Source organism: Miniopterus schreibersii (assembly GCF_964146895.1).
Source record: "Miniopterus schreibersii genome assembly, chromosome: 3".
NCBI classification, from domain to species: domain Eukaryota; kingdom Metazoa; phylum Chordata; class Mammalia; order Chiroptera; family Miniopteridae; genus Miniopterus; species Miniopterus schreibersii.
The window spans coordinates 89,110,898-89,133,132 of NC_138103.1; the positions used below are offsets into that span (position 1 = coordinate 89,110,898).

Genomic DNA, 22,235 nt, shown 5'->3' on the forward strand with positions numbered 1-22,235 from the left:
AAGATAAACCCAGTATGTGTCTGTCTCAGAAAATAATGCTCATTACAATAGGCTATCTATGTAAGGATGTCTACTAGCTACTGACTTCATTTAATTGCACATAGATATTACTAAATTATTTATTTTACATGCCTGTGCTATGATATGAGCCATTTATCATAGAGAAAAAATAAAAACAAAAATCAAACAAGGGCTTTTAAAGTCTGCTTAAATGGAGTTCATTGTAGTGATCTAGCTATTACCCTCTTAATCATGGTGATAGGACACTATAATTAAAATAAAAACAAAATGCTGCTTACCCAAGAAGAGTATATCTTCCTTGAAAAAGATCTCATGTGAGTGATATATTACTTAATCTGGCACAGCATACTACTCGATTAAGCAGATTAAATAAAAATTCCCCATTGCCAATCAGCTGAACTCCTAATACATCCTTTCTTCCCAACTACCTAGTTTCATCTTAAATTTATGTTCTTGTCTTCTCTCACAGAGGAACAGAGAGAGAGAGAGAAGGGCAGGTGGAGAGATGGAGGGGGAGAGGGGGCGATAGAGAGGGAGAGGAAGGAGAAGTCTAGGGCTTCAAGTTGATACAACAGACACATTGCACATATTCTTTTATATATCGGAAAAGTACAACTTAAAGCAAATAAGGGCATGGATTTTCTCACGGGAAAACAATAAAAAATAAATAAATCCAACAGCTCCAGGCTGAATCTTTCTTTGGATGCTTCATTTACATCATGTCTTCACAATAAACCAACCATGCAGTGAAAGCAGCTGTACATCTATGGAAAATAAAACATCATCTCTTTAAAAATATCCTCAAAATGAGTGGTGTGTGGGAAGGCTATCCAACCTTTCGTTCTTCTGAAAGGAAAAAAAAAAATTGAAAAATATAGAAACTCAAAAAATACAGTGTCTTCTTTCAAATTTCTTTTTAGAATCATAGATTTTAAATATGAAATAAGTAAGCCAGAGATGTTGTGTTTTCTCCCAATACTTTAAAATGATTTCTTACTTTATGATCATCTTCAACAGCTGATTTTTATAGACATTATACTTGATGTGTGTCTAAACCCATATCTCAATTCAGCATTTCCTTAAACATCTATTTAAGTATTAATATTTTTAAGATTATTCATATTTATACTTTACATTATATTATTGAGATTTTCAAGCATATTATTGAAAAAGTACATAATACCATAATAAAATAAAAACAAAAAATAAAGACCAAGAAAGATATGCATTACTATATATGTATATACACACACACACACACACATATTATTTTTTTTAAAAAAAGGACACATATTTACTAGATGTACAATTGTTACAAGTCAAACTGTATTTTTGAGAAACGTTTTGGAAATTAAAGCACAATAGAGAAACACAATCTGCCACATCTCATTATTTGCTAGGGAAAATATTTCAGTTTTTCATGGGAAGAAATAAGTTTCCACATTCAGTTTAAAAATAAGTTTTAAAGTGGTGTAAAGCAGGACATAATGAGAGAGGCAATAGATTAAAATTGACCAGGGAATCAGGCCAAGTAAACAATCTATGGGTCCCCTTGATATTCAGTGCATGAACCCAGAAATTCTTCAGTCCAGCCTATCTATTGTTGAGAAAATAGGTATGGAGAGATCCAGTATGATATTATGTGCTAGCCACTGGTTGTTTTAGAATTTCAACTGATGATCAAATTCATATGTAGTGTTGTTTTTTATATCACTTTTGGTTGCAGAAATAATTCTTTATTGGCCCGGCCAGTGTAGCTCAGTGGTTAAGCGTCGACCTAGGATCCAGGCCATCGAGGTTTGATTCCCGGTCAGGGCACTGGCCCGGGTTGCGGCCTCGATCCCCAGTCGGGGGCCTGCAGGAGGCAGCTGATCAATGGCTCTCTCATCATTGATGTTTCTCTCTCTTTCCCCCTCTCCCTTCCTCTCTCTGAAATCAATAAAGACATATTTAAAAATAATAATAATTCTTTATTGTACATAAGATGGCTGTTTTTCAGATCAAAATTTTTATTAGAAAATATTGACAGACTGCCTTAACATTTCCCTCAGCTTGACGAAATTTTAGACAGTTTCCTTTCTGACTATAGGCCCCTGACTTCCCTTTTAGAAAATCTGCAATTGTCAGTTCTTCTTTGACATGTACATCTTCTCCCAGCCTCTTGCCAGTGCTGTAAATGAAGAACACCGTTCTCAGGGACTTGGCGACCATCCACTTTGAATGGAAGAGTCAAAAAGACAGAGCCCCTGTCTCTCAGTCTCTGTGGGTGGGCAGGAGCCTAAACTAAATAAGGGCCAATTAACTAACAGCCGTGGCCCGATCACACTGACCAACCTCCTCCCAACATCTCCAGGACTCTTCCAATAGCTCACCCCAGTGTTTAAATTCTCCTGCCTTTTGTTTCAGGGGAGTTGAGTTTAATCTCTCTTTCCTATTGCAATAGTCTTGAATAAAGTCTTCTTGCTTATTTAACTCCTCCAATCCATTTTTCTATCACAATATACTGTACATGTAACAACACATATGTGCATGATTAATTTTTAAAATACACATTTTCACATATCCTAAAAGAAACGGACTAAGCTAAAAAAAACAGAGATCAGTGACTTGAAAGCATATTTTCTCTCTACAAAAAATTATTTAAATAGTAAGAGCTATATGACAATATAACAATTTAATCTTGACAATAGGTCAGGAGCACAGTGGGCGGAGTACCTCCTACTCGGCTCTGATAGTCCGTGAAGGGATTGCCTAGGAGGTTTGCCTGAATGGAAAATTGAACAATGACTGTAATTTTTACAGATGGACAAACAAACAAACAAACAAAGGCATTTTCCGATTTTCTGTCTAATAAAATAGGCATGCAAAGTAATCATCTAAACTAACAGAAAGTGGGTGTGGTGGAATGAGAAAGGGAAAAAGAAAGAACATAAATGTAATATGCAAAAATCACCTTCAGTGGGCTGATCAATCTCTTCTTAAACTTATAGAAAGCTCAAGTCGAGATTCACATCTGTGTTATTTATTCACTTTTGGGCCTAGTTTGAACACTCATAGTTAAATGCACAATCACTGACGATGAGAAATCTTAATGGTTTTCAAAAATTACCAAAAAATCAGTAACATATCAAATCAGAAGCTCACATTATAAAAATTAGCTGATCATGCTTGAATTGAGTAATTATTCTCAATTTTTTTCTTTTCGGAGCCATAGAATTGATAGTAACTTCTAACTGTGTAACTTTGTATTATTCAGTTTGGAAAGTAAATATTTTTGTCTAAATTATTTACCTCTTAAAAAAGAAAAGCATGCCTCAAGTTTACAATGGTAGACTGAGCTTGTTTCCTTTCATGCCTAAGGTTTGCTACAATCACAAATAAAGGGAAAACACTGACAAAAATCCATAATCATGAGAAAAATAAAAAGGAGCCACTAAAGGCAGAGATTTCCAAAAGCTCATAGAGGAGATGGCATGGTTAGCAGAGGCCAGGACATGCAAAGGGTTAAAGCAGAGATTTCTGCAAAGCGGAAAGCCTTCTGCAAAGGCTCATATAGACACAGAAAGACAGATACTATATGATCTCGCTTATATGTGGAATATAAAAATGTCACTCTTACAGCACCAGAGTAGAACAATGGATGCTTCAGTGACAGCCTTTCCCAGCTCCTTTCTTTCCCTGGGCTCCTTACCACCTCCCTTTATACCCTCTAAAGTCCTGAAGTCCTGAGTACTGGGAAACTAGCTATAGATTTGTTGTTCAAATAAAAATAAATAGGTTACTCTTCTTGTCCTGGTAATGAAACTGACAGATAAGTAACTTTATCCCATAAAACAACTTAAAGGTCATAGGAACCATTGGCTAAGTTGTATATGACTCCCAATGGAATGGAAATCAAACAGCAAAAGAGGGGGAAAAAACAAAAAGAGTGGACTAAAAATTCTTAATTTTGCTGTATTTTAGTTCATGAACATATATCAGAAAAACACAAACTATGTACATTTTAATTCAAAATTATGCAAACCATTTGGAATAGTGCTATGAATCCTTTTTATTCCAAAAAATAAAATATGAACCAACCAAATGCTCATAAGGAAGAGGCATTTGGTGATGCTGGCTTTTATCTGTTTTTAATTGTCTGTAATATTCAGCATGGACAATTTTCCATGTTTTCCTCTCAGTACGTCTGCAAATTGTAACAGGGTGAAGGTTAAGACAGCTGTGGGTACAGTCACAAAGGAAACATTTGAAGACAAGGCAGGCTAGCTCTTGCTCCTGGTACCTCATTATACCTTTTGGCAACAGTGTTTCTCCTCAAGGATTATTGACCTTAATTTTTGTAGCATCTCTAGGTTATGAGTCAAAGTAGCTTTCAGATTTTTATAGATTGCGGTGTATATGATGGAATCCACAAAGTTTGCTGAAGCCCCCCAAAATATTTCTTTTCTGGAAGCTTTTAGTCCTTTATCTTGCAATAAATATGTAGATCCTTTGAGATTTAACTCAGAAAGCTGGCCTTAGAAGTACTATCTAGGACTTATGGACTTCCTATTCTCCAGCTAACTGCCAATGAAAAGCTGTACTTTTTGTGGTAATTTATGTGAATAACAGTGTCTTTAAACTGATGAAGTTATCTTTAAAATTACCTCAGTTTTCCTTATTTATATAGACTTAATTGAAAATTTTTTCTTTCCTCCCAACATATAATTAATAAAATGTTGAAAACTAAAAATAGTAACAGTCAAAATAATATTGCAAATGTAAAATTATCTGAAAGGCACATAAGAATGTAAAATCAATTCCTCCAAAAATCATTCTTAAAATAAAGAGACTGAGAAAAGAATGTGATGTGTTGCAAACATCAAGTTCTGGTTTATCTTTCTTACAAAGATGTTTATTTTATATTAGAGTGCTTTAAGAAACTATTGATTTCTACACCTTATATAACATTGTGGATTTTATAAGTCAGACAATTGCTTTCTTTAGTCTTCAACAGCAAAGTGAATTGTATGCTTCCTAGAGCAGAAGGCTGTTTTGTGCATAACTGGTAGTCTTCTACCTGGTACACAGAAGGGAAGGCTACATCATCAAAAATGGTAACACTATCTTTTTCCTATTTGTCATATATCAATTTTTTTTTTTCTTTTGCATATAAAAATAAAGAAACCCCCAAATTGACAAAACATATTTACTTTCAATTCCTAGGCAGTTTTGCTTGAAAAAACAAATTGAACAATGGCATTTGTCAATATTTTTATAACTTTCTTTAGCTTAAAAGTGCCCTTAGTAAAGCTCTTGTATTTGGTTACAGTCAACATTCAAATAGAGTTACTTTTTTAATCAGCTAAGTTGCAAAACGATATAGGTAACTTAGACAAAGTCCACTGAGCCAGGAAAACTTGTTCTTTTTACTTACACATAGGCACAATCCCTATTACTCAAATACCCCATTTCCCCTCTATCAGCTCAATGGTGAATATTTTAACCTAACAAATAATTATAATTTATTATAATTTAAGGTAATTAAAATTATATAACTATAAATTGAAGCAAACTAATTCTGATTAAAGTCAGAGCTAGAACTCTAAAAAGACAATCAATCTGCAATTTTTATATTTATTTTTGACCTCATGGCGTTGGGAGAAATTCTTCATCCTACTCTTTAGCCTGGTGGAGATTTCACATAAATGGAAGTTTCCAGAATACAAGGTGGGGCAAAAGTAGGTTTACAGTTGTGAGTACATGAAACACAGAGTTTACTCTTGTAGTATTATTTATTAACTAGTGTATTATTTTCCATAGGAACAACCGTAAACCTACTTTTGCCACACCCTCCGTGGCCCTATGACCGAAATGTATTTTGAAAATATAACTTCTGGTATTTATAATAACATGCTGTAATATTGACAAGTAAATATTTTTAAGCTAACTAAAACAGCTATGTGTCATAAGGACTTCTCACAGATGCCTCAGTTGGCATCATTAACCCAGGGTTTTGAGTTGGCCCAGACTCACCATCAACCAGTGTGAGTCACAATTAACCTGAAAGTCCAATTTGAAGATCCTTGTACTAGAAATAGCATCTCAGAAGATTTTCGAAACAATGTTTTTTCTGTAAGGATGCCTGAATGTCATGGACATCTGTCCCTGTTAGGGATTATGTCCCAATGTCAGGGTACAAGACAACCTGCTCCATTTAATCAGCACCTCTCAATTTTCTTAGATCTTTTCAGAACAACAAATAGTTCAGGGTAATTTTTACATTCATGCCTATTATTTCTCAAAGGCTAGAAAATGATCTGACAAAGTAGTGCATTATGGAGAGATATTTCCTGCTACAATTTACTGTCCTTAGTTATAATAATCCAAGAGAAACCAAACTGGTATAAGACAAAGTGTTTGTTTTATTTTCTTCTTTTTTCCCTTGTTTCCTTCAAGTGCAAAAATATGTGCCAGTTTGCTTTGGCAAATATTGATCAAACACATTCTACTTGCCAAAATTTAAATAAGTTATTGATAGTGATTGGTAGTTGGTAAATGTTTGTGTGCATATTTAAGTAGATGCAGGTGTAGAATCAGCATACTTTATATATTGTTAAGCACATTTCTTGGCACTCATGTCCCATGTCATATTTGGACTTACTCTTGTCACCGTTAACCCGCTGTGTATCTGTGTTAAATGTACATGAACAGTAATTTCCCATTCCTGAACCCAAGTAAATTATCACTGTGTAACTTCTTCAGTGTCTACAACACACGCCACTTTGCAACACACTTTATTTCTATCTCATATTATATGTAAATGTGGAAGCATAATGTGGAAGGCTTAACTTACTACTAAGGCATTGGAAAAAACTGAATTGTACTCTAGATTCTAATGGCTCTTTGAACCCTATATATATCCTTTTATATATAAAGGGGGTAGGGGAGCCCAGCTGGTGTGGCTCAGTGGCTGAGTGTTGACCCATGAACCAGGAGGTCACGGTTCGATTCCCAGTCAGGGCACATGCCCAGGCTTCCAGCTCAATCCCCAGTGGGGGGCGCAGGAGGCAGACGATCTACGACTCTCTCTCATCATTGATGTTTCCCTCTCTCTCTCTCTCTCTCTCTCCTTTCTTCTCTCTGAAATCAATAAAGACATATCTTTAAAAAGGGGGAGTGGGGAGGAAGGAGAGGGTAAAGTGGAATAAATGGTAACAGACGGAGACGACTTGGGTTGGTGAACACAGGATATTATAGAATTGTACATTTAAAACCTATATAACTTGATTAACCAATGTCACCTCAACAAACTCAATACAATTTAAAAAAATCCTTTAGAACTTAAGGCAGCAAAAATGTACACTAACGAGATTTTATTGTCAGAGTCAGCATAAGATTAAAAGTACACAATAAAAATGCTTTTCACTTTCATCTGCCTTTAATGTACATTTCTATTCTTCGAGAACTTATTAAATTTATTTGAGACTCAAGCTGTCGGCTGCAAGTTCAGCTAAGTGCCTGCAAGAGGTATATGATTCTTTGAAATAAAGGTGTGAGCATTAGGGGACAGTGTGCATGTAGAGGAAGCATGAAGATTGAAAGAGATACTAATTCTGTCTGCACCTGAAGCTTCCTGTCCTTAGACTTCAGCTAGAGTTGCTTCAGATACTTTTAAGAAATAAAGACAACCTCTCTCCACTCTGACATGACACTTGATTTTACGTGTTAAGTAGAAAATGTGTCTGTACCCAAACTCAGCAATTCCTAAGTGATATAGGCAACAGAAAGTTATATAAAAGCTCTTAAAACAAATAATTTTAAAACAGATTAAAGAAGATTAAATGTTAAGAGCACATTGGGCCCTAGTAACAGAGTTACTAAATAATAGATACTTGAAGCTCTAATAACTTCAATATGACTCATCTCTCAGAAGCACAAACACAAGGAAATGCCACATAATATCCTATCATGCCCTGCAATTCTAACTTACAGAACAAAATCAAATTGCTGATAGGTACTGGTATATATGCCGAAATAAAATGTCTATTTTTCCTTAACATGTAATACTAAAAAACCTAGTAGTGAAACAATATCTTTATTCCTTGAAAATTTATTTGACAGAAATATGCCAGTATTAAGCAATTAAAGGGATTGTCTCTCCTCATTACTTAAACACAACGAGAAAACCCCACACATTTTATTTCTTGCACAAAAGAATTTGGTGGGATGTAATTTTGCATGCAGGGATCCTTTTTTCCTCTAATTCCTTTCCCTGGGGATTAAATTATTTTCAAACGGTAACAAGGTTTTCAAATCCTCTCTCAACTCATTTTAAAATGTTGCAAAAAGCAAGTCTTGCTATATTGGATTTGTAGAAGTCTCAGGTTAACTTCAATTCCTTTTATATATCAGTATGTAGAAAAAGACAGGCTTCTTTTATCAATTAATGTGAGAGGGATAAAACTCAGAATTTCCTTCTTCGACTTCTGATTCTAAATAAATTTGCTACCTCCACTTATTCTGAAAAATAAAGCCAGATTAAGAAAGAGTACTATATTTTATTGGCTGCTCGCATAAACAGACCGTGAGACAAATCCAGAAACACGTCATCTTCATTCCTCTCTCAGAGACACAGTAGGTGAAGCACCTGTTTTACATCCTCGGGACTGTCAGCAGGCGTCAATCTATTTCACTTCACCCTCAAGTGATTGCACACGGTTTTGAAAACTGAAATGCTTTGTATTTTTAAAAATTGAGCAATAAAAATAAAGAATATAAAATTGTAATATTCACTTTGCGTCAATGCAAAATGTCCCTCTCCAAGATTCATGAAGTGTCTTGCTTTGCTGATGTAAGACATTCTATAAATGTGCAGTACTGGTGAAAATTGTGCTAACAAGAGCTAGATATTCCTACAGGAGCCACTCAAAACTCTTTTATTGGTCTTCTAATACAAAACCTGGAGTTGGCTTCAGAACTTTAGTTAAATAATTTTACAACATTCTCCTCATATTAATCGGTGCATTTATACACCTAGAGATATATGTGGGTGTGGCTCTATATTTTATATATTTCTAATTTTTTAAATCCAGTTTCTAGGTCTCAAAGACTTCACAGGTATTTCAAGGTAAAACTTGAATGTTGTGAGTTCAGTTTGCATGGAAATTTCCCCCAATTAAATAAATTAGTTGCATTAAATTAATGTTATGGAACCTTTAGAAAGAAATTGCTAAAGTCTGCCTAAGGTGAAATACATGTTTAGGGGAGAAAGAAAACAGACCAGGAATAACAATCAGAATAATTTTTGACTGGTGTGTATTAACTCAAATTGACTTTCTCAAAGAAAGAAATCACTTCTGAAACCTAAAATGTTGGTGTCAATCATTCGGGTCCATTTTAGCGGCAGAATGCTCTGATTTTATCTGACCGGACTAAGTATCTTGCGCTATGTATGAGACAGACCGTGCTATTTATTTTTTCTTCAAATGTCCATGTTTCTTCCTTCAGCTCTTTGATGAACAAAGTGTTAGATAAACTCCTTGAGTCTGGGGATTGTGTCTCATGGCCCAGAAGCCCACAGCAGGCACTCGCTGGGCGGGCTGGGATCGATGCGTGCTGTTAGCACACCGCTGGCCCTCTAAGCCCCTGAAACAGAGGTGCCCCTCAAAACACTAGCTCCCAGCCAAGGGCCAGGCGAAATGGTCCTGGGCAGCGCTGACTCGCTGTGAAGTGCAGAGGACTTTCTTATTGGGGTCTTCTTGTGGAATAATATTTGATAAAGCCTGATAAGCTCTACCTTTCCTCTCTCCTCTGGTCACCTCTTAGAAGCACGAAGAAGCTTGGAGACTGTCTATCTGCCCCCCCCCCCCAGCATCCCTCACAGAGGGAAGGCACAGTCAAGGTCAGAGGCCTCAAGAAAACTTTCTTAATTCATCTTTTCTACTTAATCTCATAGAAAGCTGTGTAGGTAGGAATTAGGTTACCTGGAAGAGAAGATTATAGCAATAAAACAGAAACATTAATTAAAAAGATCAACTACATTGCAAAGCCTTCTCACTTTTGTAATATTCATTCCTATTCCCACCTTAGGTAACAAACAGTATCCTACACTTGCCATCACACTGCTTCTGGCTCAACCAGGGAGCTCCTTTCTGATTTTTTTGTTTTTCATTTAAAATCAAATTTCCTTATATTATTATTACGCTTGTAAGTGTTTTATCTTTCTGTATGGGCTGTTAAAATTATAACAAATATTGTGGGTTAAGTGTATCTGAAGGACCTTTTGTCTTCATTTTTAAAATAGTTTTGAGAAGGATATTTGCTATGTGTTTATTTTTTAATGGACTATTTTGGAATTTAAACAATATTTAAAACTACTTCTTTACTATGATCCACATAAATTTTTTTTGCCATTTTACAAACTGAAATGCATTTAACTTGAGGATTTACTGATATGTTACTGAATATAAACATGTTTATAATTTTTCAGGACAGGGAAATTCATGGAGGCAGCAACTTTCTCTTAAGGCTTTGCCTTCAACACACAGTAGGCTTCTTTTATTACTTCATAAATTAATGAATTGCTATTGACATTCTATTTTTCTCAAATTCATGCCATCGATTTCTTCCACTATGTGTGTTCCCAGTCTTTCCTTTTCCATTACAAGGACCTATTTCTTAGCTACCTAATTTTGCTTTCATGAGACACTCTGGACCTACCTAGGCCCTTCTAACTTGTTCACATGCCATCGATACTTCGGGGTTTCAGATGTTCAGCTAGTGTGTATCTGTGTGTAGCTCTGAAAGTGACTTCTTTACATTTTGGCAAACAATCACTGCCCAGTGAACTCCAAAGCCCCATCGCACTCACTCTTCTCCTTGGGACCTCTCACATGGCCATGATATAGAACTTTAAACTTAAATGGCAATGCCTGTCCCAGCAGGGGTGCCGGGGACTCTGCGTCAGTGCTGCAGACACGGGAATTTCCGGCTGCCAGCCAGCCAGGTTCAGCCGCCCATTGAAAGTGCCCACCAGCTGGCTCTGGGCTTCATCGCCAGAGCCTTCCCCACGGCTCAGAGCCCACCTGGCACAGTCACCGCCTCGTCCTGTCCAGAGAGGCGAAGACCAGGGCAGAGCAGGAGGGAGAGGAGGCAGCCTTCATGTGTTGTAGTCAGGTCTCCAAGTGACTGTCTTCCCCAGTTGTTAGATATTTTGAATAGCACTCCAGGAAGTTGGATAAAGAAGAGATATCTAGTGTCCTTATAGGAAGAGAGAAATAAGCCATTTAAAATCCAATGGCTGTCCTGTTGTGTGCAATAGTGTTTTGTGCAGTAACAGGATCCCTAACCTAATCTTGGCAGTTAAAGAAGCAGTATCAGAGGAAATGCCCCTTAAGAGGTACAGCCAAGAAAACTGGGGTGAGCTATGGACAGGGCAGGGGGAACCTCCTGTGTGGAGGCTCCAAGGCTGAGCAGGCTCCTGACGTCTTGGGAGAACATGAATATTTCAATGGGGGGAGCACGGAGACTGAGAGAGGATTGGGCGAAAGTGAGAACTGGGGGAATAGAAATCACAGGATCCCGTGTGCCAAGGTAAAGAAATCGTCCAACCTTTGTCTCCTCAGCCTAGCAGAGTTTGCTCTCTGACACGGAAATCGGATCAAGTCCCCTAACTTCCCTGAAACTGTTCCATTCACCCCTCAGTTCCCAAAGGAGCAAGCCCAAGCTTCTATCTGCACTTCACTAGAATCATATTTACAAAATGGTACTGATTTGTTCTTAATCATGGAAGGATCACTCCTCTTTATACCCATCACAACACTTAAATGGCCATATATAATGGTAGCTAAGAGCACGGACCGTGGAGCCAAGAAGCCTGGGGAGGACTCTGGGTTGTGCCCATGATTAGTTCTATGATATAAAAGTTATTCAACCACCCAGCCCTTATCTGTAAGACATGGATAATCACAGAACACGCAAAGTGTGCAGGAGATTGCCTGACCCAGAGCAAGCATCAGCAACCATTTATTTTTCTTAAATTATAACACTGGCACCAAGGAAATGGTCACAGTATAGGAGAAAGCCATTTTATATACACACACACACACACACACACACACACACACACACACATATGTGTGTATATATATATATAATATTTTTTCTGAATAAGTATTTGATCACAGAATAACATCTTCTTCCAGGTATTATATAGTATGGACAGCTAGAAGGCAGAAAGTTATAAGTGCTTAATTTAAAGTTATCTCAGTCAAGTACATTAACATATTTTAATAACTTCCTACATCACAGTAATAAGCCTGAAGCAGTTCCAGGATGTGTAGGCTGGGCTGGGGAGGCAGCCCAGAAGGAAACTAGATAAAGTGTAAACAATTCCAAAGATTATAGGCAGTTAATGGAATGGTCAGGGTAAGATTATATCTTCATTTTAAAAGGACATCAAGAAATAATTTAGGCAAATTAGATAGTTAAAACTATATCCAGGTAATAAAAAGCATATTGAATTACTGATATTATTTCAAATTCTTTTTTTCTCTTCCAGAACCATCTTTACAACGCTCATCAAAGGATGTCGCTGTATTTATAATAATTAGTGACAAGACCTAAAATTTCTTTTACTGTAGAGAAAACCTGATTGCCTCACCACCTGAAAGGAACAAGTGACCTCCATTCCAGCCTCACTAGTCTCAAATTAACCTCTGTAAATACATTAGTATGCTCAGTACCACCAGGGACACAACTCTAAACTCATTTAAAGGCATTAGCATTTATAAAAACCCAGCCAGGAGAGGGAAGAATGTAGCGTGTGGCCTGGCATTAGGAAAACTAAGCAGTCTATCAAATTTTCTCATTACTTTTATTTTTTATTATTTTTGCATATTCTCTTTGAATGGAGACTATCGGTTTCTTTTTATCTACATCTAATAAAGGCCAATTATGCAAAAAGTTCTACAAAATTCAAAGGAATTTTTCAATAGCCACAGCCAGATGCATCAAATGCTTCCCCTTAAGGTTGTTTTCATACATCTTTATCTTAAAACAGCTCTTGCTGCAGAAGGGATATCAAAATTGCACCTTTTAAGTCTGTGTTCCTTTTTCTAAACCCCTGGAATGAAGGACTTCTATTTTTCTTTAATGAAACTGGGGGTGGTGGTGTCATGTTCTCAGGACATTAGTACGAGTTAGTAATTGAGCCAGCGTCATCCTTTACGTTGTACAATTTAGACTGTGCGGAAGGGCTCATAAAGCGAGCCTCGGTCTTTTAGAGTACACCGCTTCAGATTATAATTATGCCCAAAGGCGCAGCAGAGGGTTTCTGACTACAGATAAAGAAATAAACCAGTTTTCTCTGCTTTTCCAGAAAATCAAACTCTCTCCTGTCCACGGTCCCCGGTTCCTGCGCGTGCAGAGCCCGACCAGAGCATGCAGCGTTTCCTGTTTGCTTCCTGTCCTCCCTCCTTTTTTTGGGGGGGGGGGGGTTTGGCTAGAAATATTGCTTGCATACACATTTGTCCAGAAGGGAAATCAAACTACTATTTAATTTTTTAATTCAATGTATTGGGGTGACAATGTTTAATAAAATGCTTAAGCTTCAAGGGTAATGTCTATGATACATGATCTGTTCATTGCATTGTGTGCCCACCACCCAAAGTCAAATCATCTTCTGCCACCGCGTATTTGACCCCCGTTAGCCTTCGATACCCCGCGCCCTTCCCTCTGGTAACCACCACACTGTTGTCTGTGTCTAGACATTTTTGTTTGCTTGCTTTTTTTTTTATTATTTCCAGTTTTATATCCCACACACGAGTGAAATCACATGGCTCTTAGCTTTTTCTGTCTGTCTAATTTCTTTCACTTAGCATGACTTTCTCAAGGCCCATCCCTGCTGCCGCAAATGGCAGTTCATGCTTTCTCGTGGCTGAGTAGTGCTCCACTGTGTACCTGAACCACGCCTCCCCCTTTTAATCACCTATCGAAGAACAGTCCAGCTGTTTCCATGTCTTGGCCACTGTGAATAATGCCGCAGTGAACATAGGGGTGTGTACATCTTTGAGAATAAATGTTTTCAGGTTTTTCGGGTAGATCCCCAGAGGAGGGGTTGCTGGGTAATATGGTAACTCTATTCTTAATATTTTGAGGTGCCTCCAAGCTTGTAACTGCCATGCCTTTAAAACACTTCATACATATAATACCTCTCAATAGGGAGGAATTATGCAAGGGTGCAAGAAATTACCATCTGATATATATTGTAATTTTAAAGATATCTAAATTTTAGATCTTTAATAAATTATAATCTTCAACAAAATATGCAAATATTTAATATAAAACCGATTGCAAAGTTGAAATTGCTAAACATTGCATTGTATAGATACTTTAGTGATTTTTAACAAATCCAAAATAAAAGATAAAGATTAATCTCTAAAATTCATTCAGATAGTAAAAATTCCAAATTTCTACAGACTTATGTGACTAGACTGCTTACCAAATTATTGAGGTTTTTAGTCTAGAAACAATGCACTAGCCACGATGCAATCTAAAGGGCCATCCACTGCCGATCGGATAAAGAAATCTGGGACATATACACAATAGAGTAGAACTTGGCCATTGGCCGTAGCTTTTAGTAGCGGTTAAACACCATTTTAATTTCAGCCCAGCATCGACGTTTGCAGTGTATTAACTTCAGAAAGGACCGACCTGCAGCTCTGCTCTGTTGCACAGGCCATGTTTTCTCTTTCTTTCAATTTAAACTAAGTCTCCCTATTGTCTCATACGTTTCTCTTGACACTAACACTATGTGCTGTATTCTATGGGTGGCCTTTCCTGAGGATAATTTTAAAAATCTGTCTTTTTCCAATTATGAGAGGTGTTCTATAAATTCTTTGGGGTATATTTGTCTTGAGATGTGTGCCCATAACTCCCATTAATGTTGCCCATTTAAACTTGATCTAATGCTTTCCTTTTCTCTCTAAGCGACTCCAGCCTCGCGTTGATGTGGTTTTGTTTATAATCTCTCTACCACCCCCCCTTTCCTACATGCAGCCTCTCTCAAATGCTTTGCATGGAGGTCATTTATGAAATTGTACATCACAAAGTAATATAAGACCAACTACTTTTCTTGAAAGGTAAAGTACTATTGCTTCTTTTCCAGATGCTATACTGCCAATATATAAAATACAATATTTAAGCATGGTCAACCGAGAAAGAGTAATTTTGAACTAAAACAAACTTAGCTGTAAAAATAGCTTGATTAAATTCATCAATGAAACAAGGACCCGTGGGAATTAATGTTGCAGAAGTTATGACCTAGACAATATTAAAAAAATGGCACACTCCTCATTTTAAAGTTGAGAATATATTACTGGCCTGCAATTTTATTTATTACTGTGAACATGTAATACAATTCTTTTTAATACACATTCTCTTGAATGTAAGCAATCTGTGAAAAGTCCCTGTCTTCATATCGTTTTCTTCAGCTTTTATTTTTCTGCTTTCAAAATGCCTCCTCATATCCACATTTTTAACTCATTCAATACCCTAATTTCCAGAACACAACCCCCCATTATGACAATGAACTTCAGCTCTATTCCACTTGACTTTTCTATAATACGTATAGTATTATAGATATTATATAATATCATTTACCTACAGGTACATCTCAGGACTTGTCAACACCAGGATGTATGGTTTTTAAGAACTGGATATTGTGATACAGCTTATTTATTTCCCTATGAATTTTTTTTCAGTTTTATTGAGAAATAACTGACATATACCACTGTGTAAGTTAAAGGCATACAGCATGATAGTTTGATTTACAGATATTGTTAAATGATTAACACAATAAGCTCATCTAACATCTATCTTATCAAATAGATACAATTAAAAAAAAAGAGAAAAGGGGGAAAATCCCCTTAAGACAATACTCTGCTATCTTTCATTACCCTTGTAGCTAACCCTGTGCGTGATGAACCTGTTCTCACAGTGTATCACTCCAATGAAGTTTCATTTCACAAGGTATTTAGCTTGAATACTGTGCCCATCAGCTCTAATTCACTTGCTATTCCAACTTTCTACCACAATCCTGTGGTCAAAATAAACCTTGGATACTCCCAGTCATTTCATTTCTCAGGTCCAGCTCCAGGTAGCTCAGTATTATTAAGAAAAATATTCACAGAAAGACTCCGTTACAAACAGAAGGTTTCCAGCTTTCTCTGGCAACTCTATTAAATTCATGGATTAAAAAAATAAAATGTTTCCAATCAACTTCTCGAGGCCTTTTCTCTTCTCCACTATCACTGCTTTGGACCTCGAGCCGCCCAGCCCATTGGCCTTGTTTCCAGCACAGCACCTTAGCCCGCTAAGTAAAAACAGTAGCGCTCTCTTCTTTCCTCTCTTATCTACAATAATTTCCACTTTCCCTTTGTCTACCCTTCAGGCTCAAGGGAAACAACTCCCTACCCTTCCCAAGGCTGCAATCTTCTGCCGCCTCCAGAATCATATAAAATTTTAGTTTGCTCCTCTCCTGTGGCTTTCATCTTTTACTCTCTCGCCTCTCCCTTCATTTTCTGCCCCTCCTCCTTCCATAAATTCCTAACAAAAATGTTAACGCAAGCTTCTTCTAACATACCTTTCTTAGGGTATCACTCTATACCCTGCTTTCCTTTCTAAGCCAGGCTTATTTTACAAAGATGATTTGTCTTTACTGGGTTTGTATTTTAACCCCCATTCTTTCTTAAATCCACTCCAATCTCATCATTTTATAATTCTGGAAAATAGTGTTGATGATGTTTTACATGCAAAAGCAGGCAATCTTTTACTGACCCTCACATTGCTTAAACTGTATTATATTTTTGTACCACAATTTTTTACCTATTTGTCTATTGAGGGAAATCTGGTTGCTTCCATATCTTGGCTATTGTAAATAATGCTGCAATGAACATAAGGGTGCATATATTCTTTTGAATTAGTGTTTTGAGTTTCTTTCAGTAAAAACCCAGGAGTGGAATCACTGGGTCATAAGGCTGCATTCTTGATTTTACACTGATCTCAATCCCTTCCCATAGGACACCTTCCTCCCCTGATATCTGAGGCACCGGTATGTTCCAAGTATTCTCTTTCTCAACTATGTTAACAAATTCTAAATCTGTATTTCTTGGCCTAATATTTCTCTTCAATATCAGACCTATATTTCTAATATTTTCTAAAATGCCACATTATTTTGAAATGGGTATCCAAACCCAAAGTTCCCAAAACAAAACCATCACCTATATCTTTGGAGAAATAATTATTTTTTTTACCTTAAAAATGAATCATTATGTCCTTATAGTGTTATATCCAAGTGCTCTGATTTTATTTAATCTCCTAGCTCAGATCTTCTCATATCAAGTTGTTTGCTTTTTTAAATTACACTATTCCATTTTAATTATCTCTCTTCATAGGATTATTTTTAATTAGCTACAATTATTTTGATTGAAATGGCAAAAATCTAACTCCAGTTGGTTTCTAACTCCAATTGGTTTAAACAAACAAACAAAAATTATTGGGCCAAATGATTTAAAATTCATAAGGAACCTCAGCATGAGGCATGGCTGGATCCAAACATGCAGCTGACAGTGTCAGTTGTTTGTACCTCTCCTTGCTGTAGCTTTGCTGACATCTTTGTTGGCTCACATCTCAAGCTCTTTCTGTTTGTTCCCACAGTGGTGCTCTCATCTAATTTCTATCAATTTAGGGTTGTGATTAATATAAAAAGCCTGTCACTTGATAGTTCCAAATAATTTATTATAATCAATAAGTATTACCTACACTTGATTTGTTATATATCTTCTTAGAATGACCAGGAGTTGTGCTTGAACTGGCCAAGTCTAAGACTCATGCCCATCCTATAGTGAGGACTATGTTATTATCTATTCAATATTTAAAAACTCAGAATACAGGAAGCCTAATGCACAAAAAGAAAAATGCTTGACAAGATAAAAACAGATACTAATTATCTCAAATACAAATCTGACACTTGACAAATACAGCCCAAATATTTGACTATGGCATTCAGAGCTCTCTACACACTGCCCACTTGGCTTTTTCCTTCCACCTCTCACTAATTCCTGCCTTCTAACAGCCCAATCCTTGACACACTGGGACTCCTGGCTCCTTGAAGTATGAACCATAAATTACTTGCTTTTAAATTTCCAGCACTGGGTATGATGCTGAGAAGAATGTGCCTGGAGGAGTTCTGGGCATACAGTATAAGCTCAGTAAATATTTGTGAACTTAAGTCTCTGTAAGCAGCTGAAACTGTGCAGGAAGCAGCTGAAATAAACATTTTAATTTACCAATGCAAATGGGGGAAAATACAACATGCATTTACATTAAAACAATCTTTATAGGGACAAAATTACTTGTTTATTGTGTCTTGATATTTGAAGTTTATTTCAGGAACACATTGCTCAAATAAAAATTAAAAATTAAAAAGAATAAGGACTGGCAGTCCTCGCTCTCCAAATGTTTCCAAAATTTAGTCCAAAATGTACATTTCCATCAGACTTTCCTCAATTAATTACCCATAGCTACAGTGGAGTTACTTCTCATTGTAACACTTTGGCACAGTTTTCAGCTATTCAGTAATTATTCCAAATATTAAATAATGCTCTCCACATATTTTGCAAAGACAAATACAGCTATATCAGTTTTAACTGAAACTCTAACAATTAATCAAAAGAAGAAATCAAATTTTTAACAAGTCCATGCAAAAATAGCATTAAAACTGTCACAAAACACATTAATCTACTTTATAAATATAGTTAAGCACAATTATCTTTCCTACATAAAGCTATATTTTACATAGTGTTAGTTCTCTCTGATGTAGGAAATGTATCTGCATGGTTTGATCACTATAGGATATAGAATTTAATATAATATTTTACTTAAGATCTCAGAAAACACGAAGAGATTATCTGACACATCCTAAGCATCTATCCACAGGTCTTATCCAAGTTCAACAGAGACAGGAAGACATTTTGGCAGATGATCTCAAGAAATATGTCTGGGATTGCAATGGATATTTTATTACAGAAGTTGATATGCCAGGTCTTGATGAACCTAAGAACAATTTAATCTTCATAGTCATTTTTCATTTATGCTTTCACTCTTTCAAAAAAAAAATCCAGATAAATGGGGGGGGGGGTAAATTGGAACTATATACATATGGTTATTTCATACTCACTGTAAACTTAAACTAGAAAATAACTTACTCAAGGGAAGGCATCATTCCTCATCTACACATGTTGCTTACCTAACACAACACATGGTGGTATGTATGTGCAACACAGATGTAACTGTGTTACAATACAATGAGTTTACACAAATTTGAGGTTCTAGCCAGTCTGTTGAGACTAAAACAAAGACCCAGACTATGAGTCACCAATCAGAAACTCCCCACAAACCCAGTGGCCAGATGAGTGGCCAGGGTATTAGAAACCTGACCCCCACACCTAGCTGATGAAGCTGATCCTGGGCTTGCTGCAGACCACAGTGGATGGCATCACGCATCTGGAGACCAGGTACCTGCAGCAGGACCTGGAGCTGGAGAAGCAGGGGCACAGTCAGGCCACCAGGGAACAGGAAACCATCCTCACCCACTTAATGTGTCAGGCGGTCAACTTCTTACAGTCTGGAGCCACAAGTAGCCTGGAGCTCCACCTGCCCCACCTTTCCCTGGACTCTAGGTGTGATGTTGGAGGTGGGCAGCAGGCCCAATCATCCAGGCAACCTGACCAGCTAAGTCACCAACTGAGTGATTCGGAAGCTGCATTTGTCAGTCATGACCTGTCCAACCATGGGATTGACATCTCTACCATATAACTCCAGATTCCATGACTACATGACCTACGCAGGAGACATACCAGGAGGACAAGAACACTTCGGGCTTCACTGACCTTGGTATCAGTGAGAACAAGCTCTGCATTGATTTGATGACTGAAAGGTTGAGTCAGAGTGACAAGAACTATGTTGATGATGCCCTTTTGCAACATTCTGACTGGAGAGGACAAGCATCCTGGGGGAAGAAGTTTCCAACCTACTGCTGTAAGGCATCTGCCTAGCTTGATGCAAAAAATGTGGTTGTTCTAAGTGGCTGCAGCTCTGTCTTCTCGGCCTTGACCATGGTTCTGTGGGATTCAGGTGAGGCCTTTCTGACCCCCACCCCCTTCTATTCTGGCTTCAACTTTACTTCCCGCCTGTAAGTGAAAGTTGAGCTGATTCATGTCTATCTGGACTGTGAAATCACTGAGGTGAACACCCGTCCATTCCAGCTGACTGTGGACAAGTTGGAGAAAGCACTGCCTGAGGCTAGGCTTAAGAGGGGAAAGGTCAAAGGCCTTGTGCTCATCAGCTCTCATAATCTTCTGGGAGACATCTACTCCCGGGACTCACTCAAGGAATACTTGGAATTTGCTGAGGTGCAACCTACATGTGATTACAGATGAGTTTTACATGGGGACTGTGTTTGATGAATCCATCACATTCCATGGTGTTCTGAGCATGAAAAGTTTACCTGACCCCAATAAGATCCATGTGATCTGAGGCACTAGTAGGGTTTAGGATCTCTGGCATGTGTTTTGGCACTCCGAACACCCACAACAAGGAGAAGGGAGCTTTTGGTTTCCTCCACAGCATCTCTGCGATCACCAAGCACAAGATATGTTGGCTAATCCAGGTCAGAGAATAGACTGACAAAGTGTACTGCCCATTAATCACTCCAGGCTGCAGGCAGCTCACAGGTACATCACTAACGAGTTGAAGGCATTGAAGACCCCTTTTCTCAATCATGGCTCTAGTCTCTATCAACTTGAAAAAATACCTGGACCCATGCATATATGAGGAAGAACTGCTCTTTTATCACTGTTTCTTGGACAACTAGCCAATATTGTCCCCTGGCAAGTATTACATGTGTAAGGAGCCTGGCTGGCTGACCTCATCATTTCAGATGAACCCCTCCACCTAAGTCACTATGCATCAGTGCTTCAGGAACTACTGGAGCAGTAGCAGGATTTGACAGTGAAGCAACTGAAGGATGCACAGAGGGAGTAGGTGGTCTGCCTCCCAATCAGCAGCTCCAGCCAATCACATGCTCGGGGTGTCCCTGACATCAACCTCTGGTCCATAAAACTGTAGTACTGACCTGCTGCTGTGACAAAGCAAACAGGAGGCTCCTCCAGAAATGCCAGAAATGGGTCCAGCTGACCCGGTTGGTCATCACCCTCTAAACTGAGCACCTGTCATTTTTGGAAGCTTTGTGTTTTCTTAATCTTTGCTAGCCATTTTGTGGTGTGAAATTATTTTAGGGGGTTTTGGGTGGAAAAGTCTATAGGAGCAGGCTTTTAATTAAATATATGTTTATCACAAAGAATTAAAGAAACAGAAAACACTTGATGAGATAATTGAATCAATGGATTAGGAATGGAGAAGGTTCTGAAGAGCTGGCTCTCCTCCCAACCCATTGGATAATGTCTCCTTGTGTGAAGTTTAGCATTACATTGCAAATTAGGAGACTTGAATTCTAAGCAAATGAATAACCTAACATAAATTTGTGTTTTCTGTGTATGTAAAATTAAGATCTTGGATGATGTAATCCTCAAGTTCCACTTCTACTTTAAGATTCGGTGAACGGCCTGTAGTTCAGGAAGAAAAGATAACTTTGACATTCCCCAGTGAATACAAAGATAAGTATGTATTGTCCAATGAATTCATAAACTTTGCAGTATTTTTGTGAAGCAAACAAAACTTGTCAACAATCTATATTTCATCAGAATTATAATAATATCTCTTGTTCATGTAACACTTTAATTGTAATTTATACTTTAGTTAGTAATCTACAAGGTCCTTTCAAGTACATTATCTTAATTGACCCTGATAACAATACACATGTTTACATAACCCTATGTATAATCAGAGGTGGTATCATCTTCCCATTCCCTTCCCCCATATCTGCATCTCCAACAGGAAGATAATTGACTTTTAGAAAACTTAAGTGATTCACTGAGGTGTACACAGCTGGCACTCACTGCCTTTTTTGACTAAGTCAATATTCTAAGTGAAAATGTCAATGCTATTTCTTCTTTTGTGCTGGATCTGTCTGCAGCCCAATTATGCCTTATTTGCTTTGATTTTTTCTTACAATTGAATGCCAAAATTCAGAGTCTGATGTTCAAGATCTCTCT

At 37.4% G+C, this 22,235-nt stretch overlaps 1 protein-coding gene and 1 pseudogene across 2 annotated transcripts in view; one reads left to right on the forward strand and one right to left on the reverse strand.

Annotated features, from left to right (window-relative positions):
• The window catches only part of CDH12 (cadherin 12), a 661,533-nt gene that overhangs the window by 464,027 nt on the left and 175,271 nt on the right, over window positions 1-22,235 (reverse strand). The window lies entirely within an intron of this gene.
• On the forward strand, window positions 19,516-20,935 carry LOC308554935 (putative inactive 1-aminocyclopropane-1-carboxylate synthase-like protein 2 pseudogene; annotated as a pseudogene). Its single transcript has one exon. The product of its transcript is annotated as a putative inactive 1-aminocyclopropane-1-carboxylate synthase-like protein 2 pseudogene (transcript).